The sequence below is a fragment of the Ptychodera flava genome, chromosome 1 (assembly GCF_041260155.1).
Source record: "Ptychodera flava strain L36383 chromosome 1, AS_Pfla_20210202, whole genome shotgun sequence".
Classification (NCBI taxonomy): Eukaryota; Metazoa; Hemichordata; class Enteropneusta; family Ptychoderidae; genus Ptychodera; species Ptychodera flava.
Genome location: NC_091928.1, coordinates 29193828 through 29205169, shown reverse-complemented (window position 1 = coordinate 29205169; position 11342 = coordinate 29193828).

The following is an 11342-nucleotide window of genomic DNA, read 5'->3' as shown; positions in this document are numbered from 1 at the left end:
ACCCAGACATAATCTATGCTTATTGGAGATTTTTGTTAAGATTCTAAAGGAGATCTAATAGCAACTATCTTTAAGCTGAAGACGTAAGTATATTTGGAGGTTTGCATAATTATGGACAATGAAATATACCGCATTCAATCCGTTATTTCATATTTGTATGTATGTATGTATGTATGTAGTATGTATGTATGTATATGTATGTATGTATGTATGTATGTATGTATGTATGTATGTCTGTCTGTATGTGTGTATGCGTGTGTGTGTGTGTGTGTGTGTGTGTGTGTGTGTGTACGTATGTATGTGGTGTGTGTGTGTGTGTGTGTGGTGTGTGTGTGTGTGTGTGTGTGTGTGTGTGTGTGTGTGTGTGTGTGTGTTGCAGGCGGATTTTAATGCGAGCTTCTTCGCGAAATAATATTATCATGCTATCGGACTGTGCGTTGTCAAGCTTTGAATCGTCTAGTATTTTAAGTAACTTTGAGCTGGTACCTAATGTGACCTCAAATTTGTTGCAATTATACCTAACACTGTGATATAAAGGGCTTGAAATATTTGGCAGCATGCTGAACTTTCGATGTTTGTGCTGTCATGGTGCAGGATCATTGTCAGACCAATGCCCACACGTTGTATGTTTTAAATACTTCAGCAATAATGTTTTAATCTTTACCTGCAATCGCCTACTCCTCTTGATTTCGGTCGTTTTCACAGGCAAATATTTCACATTTTCAATATTGTTTAGAAAATTTCAACTATTTTACTGATTCTGATAAGTCTCATGACAAGCTACAAGTATACGTGTGACGGTAAAGGTATCTCAAAACCTTGAAGGTTATGGACAACCTCTCCGATGAAATACTCTAGAACGTCTTATAACATTTGCATATGCTGATTACGCCAACTACAATTAGGGCTCACGTCAAGTGAACTCTACCCTACAGGGCCCCTATCCGCGGTTACTGTTCGTTATGTCACAGCAAATGGTAAAGCTACGGCTCGCATTTTTCTTTACTTACAAGTGAAAGATTATCTGACAATGTCAAAACAGAAAACTCTTGTTGATTTTTGGCCCGTCATCTGAAACTTGTTATTAAATTCTGTTCAGCCATATATTGACAATGTTATTAAAGAGGATGGTGTTTATTACGATATAAGAAAAGTACAACATAGTAGCCCTAGAGGTATTTGGAAGCGGATGTATGCTGATTAATAACCTGACATGCATAAAGTGCATGCTTGCTAAAAAACGAAAAATATTCCTAGCCTTTCATGTGTAAAAAACATGCAGTATGGCAGCAGAATTTCGTTAAAGCCAGCCAGGAGTCTGGTGTTTGCATGCTTTTTTTTGATGACGCCAAGCTTTCATAGTAATGTGAATCCTAAGTACCTTCTCCAGCAATACTATCTGTATGCTGACACATGACGGACATTGGTTCATCACAACTCCAATCATGCAGCAATAATGAGTGCCTATTATAAAAATCAAAAGAACAAAATCAGACAAGCTACAGACTGGTCAGAGAGGCATTGTAGCTCAAAATCGTGACTATAGTTCATTGTCACTTTCCAATATGTGTAACGGTAAGTGCGCCTTGGTGAGGTATAGTTGGGTTCTCAACTTTTTGTGACACTTCTGTATTTACCATTTGTGTTAGCTCATTTTGAAGCTCGTGGAATTAAATGAACCTTGCACCATGTAACTTTTGTAAAAGCGAAAGCTTAATCTTTCCCGGTTGACTTCACACTGATATGAGAGCCATTTTGAGTTTCAAATAACAGTAAATTTGAGGTAATTTCTTTCCCTAGTACCATAGTTTGCACGATGACCTTCGATTTACTTTCGTACTCTCGAAAGAAAATAGAAGACAGTTTTCATTAGGAAAGTTTCAGCAAATGTTTTTTCCAAAAAGTGTTTTTTCAATGTCGAGTACATACACTGCCTATATCAAAAGAACATTTCAACTACTTCTTCTAAAGGTTGTGAATTATTAAGTCAATGGTCTACCTTTTCTATGATCATAATTCATCTATAGGCCTACATCTACAGCAGGTGAATAAACCTCATCTGATTTCAAAACATAATATTCTATATGTCTCAGCCCTTGGTTTTGCGTCAGGGATTGAGATTAGAAAAGTTATTTGTATTGTAACATGATTAGTAATAGCAGAGGATAAAATAGAATTAATCATTACTTGCTATATACGTTTGTACGACAACTATGCCCAATATACCCTCTGATCAAAACGGTCCACCTACATGATGTCAGACCCAGGGGGTGTAGATTTTCTATGATGTGTGAAAATGTTGGAAAGAACTTGGCAATTTTAACCAAGATAACTACCAATGTGTTTAAGGTAGCTAAATACCTTTTAGCCACTTTCAGATTTTTATTTTTTTCTCAATTGAACACGTCCCAAACCCCAATAAAGTATACATTTTCTGAAAGCCCTGATATAGAGCTATCCGGCCAAGCACAGTACACGGTCATTATTTGCATAAGAGTCACGTGACAAGCGTTTTGCTGAACCTTCCAAAAACCGGTTTTTCCCGCCTTATGCAAACACGCTGCAAGATTTCCGGTTGGAATTTCTTCATTGACAAGCCTTGACAATATTCTTCAAAACCGTGTCTGCGATTTTTTCCCGGAGGCTCCATTCAAATTATATGGCGTGATAATTAAAATTCCTTGAAAATCACCTTCATCTAACACCTTTAAGAGCGCATTAAAAAAACAAAGGCATATAAAGAAAATCCCAGGTGGCGCCAACTGGCGCCAACTGGCAAATTTCATCAATTTCATCAATTTCGCAAAATCATCATAAAACATGTTTTGAAGGCTGATATACCGATTTTACTTATTTTTTACCATAGCCTAAAATTTGAAGGCGAAAGTATAACTGTTCGTAACTGCCTTCCCACCGGCGTGTACGGAAAATATGCCCTCCCACTGGATTTTGATGCCCACTGCCCTCCAGCATCTATGGTCTGCCCGTTCTCCACTCCCCACAACAATTTACGCCCTACTGCCCTCTCCACGCTACTGAAAGTCCCCATTGGCCACTTGATGCCCACTAGGCAACCCGTATCAACGCAAAACAGTGCGAGTAGTATACTAGTACTTTTGAATATTGCTCCCTCAAAGTTATAGGCGCTTAATGTTCCCTCAAGTTCTGTAAACCACGGCATTCCCTCCCTTTATGTTTTTTTTCCGGTACTCTCTGTCAAAAATTTTCCGTCTACTGAAAAATGAAATTTCTTCCCCGCCCACCCGCTGCTTAGTTTTTTAATTTCCCGCCCACTGAAAAACTGCAAACGAACACCTTTTTGGACAAACAGTTTAGTTGGCAGCACCTGTATAATTATCATGTAGAAGTCCATAATCAACTGGTACGACATAACAAACGAAGAATTATGACAATGTACTTACCAAATTAAGCCACAATCTTCCCCGTTATTGTCATTAGGCTCTGCTAGATCCCATGCAAGAAAACACACGTCAGAACCGTCAGAATGCTTGAATTGACCTTCGATTTCTCTGTCGTTTGCATCAATCCATACGAAGCCTGATGTATGTAAGAGGAGAAGAATTACAGGTAGGTTCCATTTGGTATTGTTTCAAAGACTGTTATGTTGAAAGGAGTTCAACAGAAGCCGTGGCAGTCTTGACAACTCTATGATATTCATGGAACCGTAAATATTAGTGCTACACTGTACATGAAGGAAACAGGTTATTGTAATGCAAGTACTTGGATATCAGCGAATGAAGGATAAAGCCCAAGCATAGAAATAAACTTTTAAGGTAATTTGACTTCAAGATAAGGCATGAGGTACATAATATTTATTGCCTCCAATGAAACTTTTTCTGACAGCGTAAATTTTATAGCTTATTCTTGCATAAGAATGGGATTACGTGCAAGTGACTGCATTGAATAAAGGGTGTGTAAAAGACATTTTATTTCCTTCAGCATCAACACTAACTTGTGGCGGAAAGTTGTCGTTCCAGATCCCGCTCGTCTGATTGCTTGAAGTTGTGACCGGCGTGTTTCAATGTATGTTCTCTTTCCTACTTGTTTACATTGTTTACAATTTCAGTTATCAATAGTATTATAGACGGTCGAAGAATACACACCAAGCCGCTTGGAAATTCGTCGATTAAGGTGTGCTTACACTGTCTAGCCATCGGGTTCTGTTATTTCATACCTGGTTATTGATGGTGCAAATACAGCGATCCGATTGGTCAAGACATCAATAACCTTACTCTAAGAGTAATGCTTACCATCTGTTAAAAACCACATTCCAATTGTGGCAAAGAGCATGAAGGTCTCTGGATCGTGAAATCTGGGCAAGTGACTGTCGATTTGTTCACATAACTGTTTGGCTTGAGTCCAATTAGCTTTCATTGGTAAATGCGTGAATGATTGATAGATTATGTCACTAACAACAGTCTGTGCTGCAAAATAATATAGCAAACCGTTAGAGTTTTACTGTATACTACATGTGAAATAATTCATATTAAATGCATAGCTTTAATAAAAAAGATTAGTATTCGAAAATTGATAACAGGGCTGTAAAACTGCAATGTCTCTTCGGTAGTCGAAATTTAGGCAAAAACATTCGGACCACTTACACTACTTGCAAAATATGATATCATGTCTATGGTACTTGGTTGCAATTCTGAGGATGTGATTTCACAGTTTATGCAAATTAACTCAAAATCTCTCCGTCAAGGACAACGTGTTTTGAGCATCACGCATACAACTTCAAAGTACTTGATTCAAACAATTTCAAATATTTCACCAAAAGGAGTTTGTTTTTCAATATGCATGTATAGACATGCTGTCAATAAATCGAAAAATTTAAGGGCATTGACTCAACAATGAATAAATATCATTTGTGAATAATTTGACCGGTAAAAAGAATGAGAAAACATCCCATTCCGTAAAAATGTACCAGAAGTGTACAGTTCTTCAAATTATTTCCAGTCGGTGTAGCTTGTCTTTATAATATGAGGAATTGCACTGAAACTGTGAGCCTCCGTGACACAAACACTGAATATAGAAAATGTAACGTGCATCAAATGCGAATAACAACTTTGATTGCTGATCATCACAAGATACAAAACCGATAGGAGAAAACAATAATTACCACTCATGAGCACTGTTGTAATTATTATGACTTCAACAAATTGTATATGTCGATGTAACTGTAGATCTCCCCGGCTTTCCATCGTGAAATCCTTCGCTGACTGCTTTGCTAAGGTCAGTAGGAATCGTATGTTGTGAGTGTGAACCTTGATAAGATGTTCTGAATTACTGGTATAAGTGCACACTGAATTTTTTTCAGTTAGCCAGTCTGTGGACACGTAATGAAAGCACAGAAGGAATACGGCATCTTGGGACTCAGTCTCTGAGTCGAGCCATGGAAGTTGCCATGGTTACCAGTCTGCCCATAATGAAGGTCATAACTACTTTGAAACTTTGGTTGGTAGACATTGGAGCTAAGGCTGTGCTGTTAGAGCTGTTTCTCAAAATTTATGCTCATTACAGTCGATAAAAAGTTAGTATATTTAGCTAGTTAATAAAAAACGATTTCTAAGGTTTTGGCCTTTATGTAACAGGTGGATGCTTAGATGCAGCATACAGTGCTGTACTCTGTCACGTGTTATCAGTCAGATTATATGGATTCCACTGTGTGACACTTGTAGCAGATATTTGGGATAAATGCCTAACTGATTCACTTCATCAAAGTTAGAGTGGATTTTTGTTCAACAAACGAAATCAATGAATAGTGAGTTTATGCTGCGCTGTTGATCTGTAGTCTACCGTTAGTCCGCATGGTATCAGGTAGATTTCTGTCATGTCGAAACTTACAATCATGCATAGACGTGACTTCAGACTCGTGGTATGAGTCGAAATCTAGTGCTCAGACAAATCTGTTGGTTTGTTTGTTTGAGAAGTTGTCGTTTCGTAATGTCAACAATTGAAGGGTATTATAAACTTTAAGAAGTTATGCTATACAGCATGCCAAACCATCAAATATACTTCTTAATTCAGTGCTCGTATAACGGTTAGGAATCAACTTATGACAATCACTGTCAACAATCATTAATTACTGTGTTGACTTTTTTCTAACGCGTTAGCAAATGTTATTGGGTAAAACAATTTGATTTCCGAGTGCTAAATTATGCATACCACACCTGCTATAAGGTAACTTCGTTTTTTCCCTTTTTTGCAATACTCTTGTCTCTACGAGTATTTGGTAATATTGCAACTTTTAGGATACCTAACATTGTTGAGAAATTTTAACAATATAGAGAGCAAATTCTCCCAAATTAGTTCCAATCCTGTTTCTTGTAGCAAAATTTATTTTTGCGGCAATATTCGATTGTATCCGTCCTAAAGGTATGTCTCAAACAATTTGGTACGCATTTGACAGCTTCCAGACGCCCGGTCAGACAGAACGTCTACCGTGAAGCGCAGATAGATGAGTAACTATAGCAACGGGTCAGTTTGGTAAATGAAACTTTAAACGGTTGTCTCACGCAGACTACAACACAAAGAATGTGAAATAGGCAATGTCCAGAACTTCTTTAAATTCACCTATTCTAAACTTTCTTTGTTGAGCTTACAAAATGAAGTGATAAAATGTTTGAAGGTGTGCAGCTGGTGCCACATATGTTTGCATAAAGGCTTACCCTAATCGAAGAAACGGAACGGAACAGAACAAAAGGCCATACAAAATGGAAATTTGTTTCCATTTTTTTTTTTGCGATGCGTGTGTGACAGTATGGCGTACATTCAAATTTGCTTGCGTATTGATTGCTTCAAATGAAATAAAATTTTAAAAACATTGTAAATCTACTGCCCATCGACGACGTCAGTTTAATATAAAGGAAAATGAGGGAAACTCCACACATCGGCTCTACCAAATTTGTTTAATATTACGATATGGTGAATAAAAGGATCATTGCATTTATTTTGTGTGGAATACATGGCGAGACACCAGTGAATCGATAGTGCTTTGACCCTAGTCATGTGATCTTGGTCCCCGGTAAACCGGTTTGTTGATTGAGTGATTCGTCTTAACGGTGTTTCGGAACTAAAAATGGGGTTCCTTCATCAGTCGCTCTCTTGTTTTGTATCCCCTCCGCTTGGTTGTGTGATGAAGTCATCTTCGTCCTCGAAGAGGAGAAGCCAGATTCGTTATTGAGAGAGTTAGCCACTATTGACTGACTCTATAGTGAGCGATCCGGTGTGTGGTGTCATATTATAATTAACATGACCCAGCATCGACCGGAGTTTCTGGACGCTTATACGGATATTTGTTTTAGGGCATATTTTGAGCGTTGCTAGTGCTCGTTATGTTAACAGTAAATGTTGTACTAATCTGACAACGATTAGTTTGTTTTAGGCATTTAAATCGATTATCCGAACTTTTTGTTTTGTGTCAATATTTCATGGACTTTTTAATAGATTTCGGGTCGATATTGGTGCCTGCTTTCCGGTGTTTGAAAAGCATGTTGTGAAGGGCTGTTTCGAGAAATAAATCTTATTTCTCTGTGTTTAGCCATTCCCAGGTTTCATGGTTTCGTTAACAATATTTGTTGTAAACGGCCTTTGAAATCGGTTTGGTCTGAGGAGAGTATTGGTTTATATAATTCATGCCGCCGACTTTGATTAGTTATATGGCAGCTTTCTCAGTTTTTGATTTTCTTTGCCAGATGATGTTTTTTGTATTGCTCAGCAATCTTTTTAGTTTGGTTGATTGTAGTACCAATGCGATGACAGATTGCATCTTGGTTTTATACGAAATCAGAGTCCCTTTGTAAAAACCGCTATCGTGAAACCTTTTAACCGTTTGAGCGATGTGGGCAAAGTGTGTTTGAATTAACTCAACGGACTTTTCGGTTGTCGTTCCGGATATCGACGGAATGCTTACTCCTTCACATGTTGGTCAAAGTTACATAACGAGCTATGATTTTGTAAGAAGGATTTGTTTTAGATGCTCGTTTTAGAGACCATGAGGAGTGTCGTTAGAAAACACTCGAGGGTTGATAGCAGAAGTAAGCTCAGCTGCAGTGATTTTTTGTTCACTCTCCCGTGTTGATAGAGTCCTCCCTTATGTGCTCAGTTTAAGCGAGCAGACCGTACATATGGAGACATCACTATCTGTGCTCGTCTCGAGACTTTGAGCTTGTTCTATTTGTAGCAAGGCAGGATGTGATTACAGGTTTGAGTATATTTACACTGCGTCAACGTCAAAGTAGACCGTTATTTGATAGATTAATTGGCTTCAGGCACTAAACTTGATGAAGTTTATTTTGTCCCAATGGTTTCCGTGTAATAGCCATGGTTAAAATATGTGTATATTTTGTACACAAAGATAATGGTTGCTGTTTTTTTACTGCATTACATATGAGGTAGTCGATGGACTGGAGGGTATTCTCGAGCTTGCTAGCCCTCGACTTAGATCACACACGGTCTTTTCATAAAATGGAGTGTCCTGCTTGTAACGTGACTTAAGAAAGCAATCAATACACAAACAAACTTGAATATACGCCATACGCCATACTGTCACACACGCATAGCAAAAAAAGGAAAAAAAAAGAAAATAGAAACAAATTTCCATTTTGTATGGCCTTCCGTTCTGTTCCGTTCCGTTTCTTCGATTAGGGTAAGCCTTGCAGAAATACGTGCCAATAGTCACTGCTACTCTAACACACAACATCAGTTGTTGCAGTTTTTGCTAACACACATAAATAAAGCCATACGCAAACCATGCTTGTAAGTTAAGTGATGTAACGGTGTTTGATTTGCATTGCTTTATTAAGCGATGATATACATTTTGTCTTAAATGTACAAACTGAAAATATTACTTATTTATTCTCTTCGTCTAGACACTTCTAATAAATGTAATCAGCCTGAGTACATTCGGATATGATCCCTTGTGGTAGAGAGAAAACCATCTGTCTTCCGAACATCAATCAAAGAGTCACCTGCTATCATAATTACGTATGACATATCGTCAGTATGCGTTGATGACACGGAAATCATGGCGCTCCATGATGCACTTTGTCGTGGCTGATCAGCTACACGTCTTGCTTTCACTGCTTGTTGTTGCACACAAACATATTCAATAGCACGAACTTCTTGAGTCTTGTCTGTGGTCAAGCCTCTTGGATAGTTTTGCAAATTCAATGTGTAAACATTGTTATCTTTCATGAAATCGAATTGCCAATGGTGCATTTAAATGCCCGTGACAGTACATAGATGTTGTTAATGGAATTAGTAAATGGAAATACAGTTTGTTTACTTCATCATGTTCAATATTCAACATTAAAACCAGCGTCTTCACAGCTTTTCGTTTTTTGTACTTTGTGACTGAATTTAAAACGTATATTTATTCAATTTTACCAACGTATCTGGTCAGTTTTATTTGAATTCACAAAAACGTCATTCATTCAGTGACATCAAAATGACATGCTTCCAATATCTTTAAGTATGTGACAGTGTGTTTCTTGCATGAATGATAATAAGAGAGATGATGCAGTGTTTCTGCCAACCTGCAGCATTGCGACATTTGACGTAATTGTTTTTGTTTTGTCCATATAAAATAATCGTTGTGGGTCACCATGACGCAATCTTCGTAGGCCATATATCAGGCTGCCTCCTCAACAGAACTTAGACTAGGGCTAACAATAAAGTGTTGTAAGATGTTGACACAGTTTACTCTCCTTCCAAGTTGACAAAGTTGCAATGTATTAAAACACTTTACTCTCCTTTCTACAAAGTTACAAATTCCCTGGTACGTGAAGCAAACATTGTTGCTGTTCGATACTACAACCACGTCCCTGAATACACTGAGGCTTGGCTTTGCCTATGTGAGTCCCGCGTACCTGTACCGGTCGCCCTAGAGTCGAAGTTTTACCTACTTTGCTTGAATCAAAATTTGGCCAGCAGCTACTCAGTTTGATAGTAAAAACCATAATCTCAAAGGAACCTTTCACAAACAGAGTCATAATACAAGGGAAAGGGAGAGAAACTGGGGTTTTCTGAAAGGTCAAAGCTGGGTCACCTCATGTGATGTAATGAATGAAGACCTATTAAGTACGCAATTATGGTTTCAATTTAATGACATTTAGCTTGACTGTCTGTTTTAAATTATCATTCAGAGTCATGGCAACGGGAAATTGTCAACAGTAGTTGCAGTAAGCATATCCATTTGAAATCATCACATTTTAGAGCAGCAATTTTTGCATGGTAACTTAACATCAAAGCAACAATTCAAAAGTAGAACTATTAAAATTGTCCATTTGGACCATTTCAAAATGCTTTAACTTATACAAGAAATGATGTGATTCTGAATGATTTTAGTATTTTTGCAGATTCCACCAGTTTAATGATGTAATAGTGAACATCACCAGACATTTCTTGATGACATCAAAATATCAAATGAAAATGTTCCTAGGCTAAAATATTATCATAATCATTAAAACAATGATTACTATTAAAAACATTGGGAAATTAAATGAACAGTAACATTGTGCCTTGTTTAACAGGATTTGGGCGCGACCCTCTTTGTCTCAAGAAAAATACTTATGCTTAAGATGCTATTGAGCCTGCTTGATCACAACTATGACACAACACCACAATACTTGTATCTACACTGCCACTATGCTACGAAATGCTTTCTTCTGCATAGAATTTTTTAATTTGTGTGGCTAACAAAATTTTCGTCATGACTTAAAGATTGCATAAATTTGCCACGTGAAGAGCTTGTAGATTACATATACGATAAATTGTCATACTGTGAACACTGACTGAATGCTGCAGAAGTATTCTATATCTGTGGTAATATACACTTCACATTGCTACCAGATTTTTAGAATTGCAACCTCATTATATCTGGTGGCAAAAGTTTACCACCAGAAATGAAAAGGTATTTTTATCTCTTTGATGTCATAAAAACACTGATAATTAATGTGATGAAAAATGAACAACTGTTTCTTTAATGTAAAAACTATAATGAACAACATACAAAACATCTTGATTTGTAAAATTAGGAACTCCTGAATGCCGAGAAAGCTGTTGCCACACTTGAGATCATAAAGCTAACCAGTATGAGCATGAAAAATAAATAAGTAAGTAAATAAATAAATAGAGGAATAAATAAATCAGAATAAATAAATAAATATTTGATTTAAAATGGTCGCAATCTCTGTATTAACTCTGACAAAGACCGTGCAGACTGTGGAATATTTTTTACTCCAAGAACTTAAAAATGAGCCTCCACAAACGGTGAACCAGAAAAAATGTTGAATTTTGAGAGTCCTTTCGAAGACAAGTTA